Source organism: Galeopterus variegatus, unplaced genomic scaffold (genome assembly GCF_000696425.1).
Source record: "Galeopterus variegatus unplaced genomic scaffold, G_variegatus-3.0.2 Scaffold1781, whole genome shotgun sequence".
Taxonomy (NCBI): Eukaryota; Metazoa; Chordata; class Mammalia; order Dermoptera; family Cynocephalidae; genus Galeopterus; species Galeopterus variegatus.
Genome location: NW_007727892.1, coordinates 129003 through 130192, shown reverse-complemented (window position 1 = coordinate 130192; position 1190 = coordinate 129003). Strand labels below are relative to the sequence as shown.

The 1190-nt window shown below is 62.4% G+C and overlaps 1 protein-coding gene across 1 annotated transcript in view; it reads left to right on the top strand.

Annotated features, from left to right (window-relative positions):
• The first annotated feature begins 510 nt into the window (after window positions 1-510).
• KCNS3 (potassium voltage-gated channel, delayed-rectifier, subfamily S, member 3) overlaps window positions 511-1190 on the top strand; it is a 43964-nt gene continuing 43284 nt past the window's right edge. Inside the window, exon 1 of the mRNA XM_008578915.1 lies at window positions 511-714. The gene's annotated coding sequence lies outside the window, so the exon portion shown is untranslated. The remainder of the gene's footprint in view (window positions 715-1190) is intronic.

The window sequence follows — 1190 nt, the reverse complement described above, 5'->3', positions numbered from 1 at the left end:
TAGCTTCTCTGCCCTTCCTGCCTCCCGCTACCCTTTCCTCGGGGCCGCACCTCCTCTCTGAAGCCTACAAGATACTGTAAGCATTGCTCCCTTTTCTCTGACTCTCAATGTTGGTTTTGATTAAACAAGGAACAATCAGAAAATGCACAGACACCACAGGGTACTTCAGTGAGGTCACCGAAGTGTCTTCCACCTTTTCCATACATCTTTTCTCCCCCACCCCCTCCCGTGCCCTCGCCCAGGGCCTGGAACTTGAATACGCGTGGTCTTGCTAGGCGCTCGCTGAGGTGAGTGGTCAGGGCGCACTGGGGGGCGGGGGGAAGCTGGGAGGGCGCGTGATGTGGGGCGGGAACACTGGGCGCCTACGGCTTGGAGCAGCTGGATCCGAAGGAATTATTGCCCGTCTGCACAACTTAAGAAGCTGCAGTCTGGGGGCGGGAGGGGGAGCGCGGGGGTGGGACCCCGTGCGTCCCATTTCTCCTCTGGGCTGTTGACTGAGCTTGGTCGCTCAGTGCAGAGAGGCCGGCGATGCCCTCTGGACCACACGCTGCCCATGGCGAGGTCCTGGTGTGTTCCTCGACCTCGGCCGAAGGCATCTCCCTCTGACTCCCTCTTGCATTCGCCCTTCGGAAAGGGGACCCGACTGTTTCGTTCCCCTTCTGCGTAGGAAGGGCATAAGCTTGGTGCGTATGTCCAGCCACCTCTTCTGACTTGGTAAGTCGAGGAATGGAACTAACCGTCTTGCCCACACTGCGCGTGAGTCTTCAGGCAGAGGGGCTGGAGGCAAACGCTGGCAGACACTGGGGCTGTTTACTTTGCACTTTGTTTTAAATAAGTCGCACCGCGACTTCCTAAGAAAATCCCAGCAAATTTGCAAAGTGTCCCTTGGGCCGTGACTTTCGAGAAGCGGTTGCTCTAGCCGCGGGGGAAGTCGTCTTTCTCCCGCGTGGCCGCGGTGCTCCCAGCCCGGGAGGGCGCGCAGGTGGGAGGCGCGGGGCGCGCTCCTGCTCCCAACCCCGGCAGGGCCGGCCGCTCCTGGGGTGACTCTGCACTTGGGCCTGGGCGGGGGCGCGCGTCTGGCAGGGCTGTGTCTGGTTCCCTCGTTCGTCCTCCAGTCTCGCGGTCTGACCCCCGCAGGCTGCCACCGCCAGCGCGGGAGCGCCCAGCCCCCGGCCCGGGGCGCACGGGCT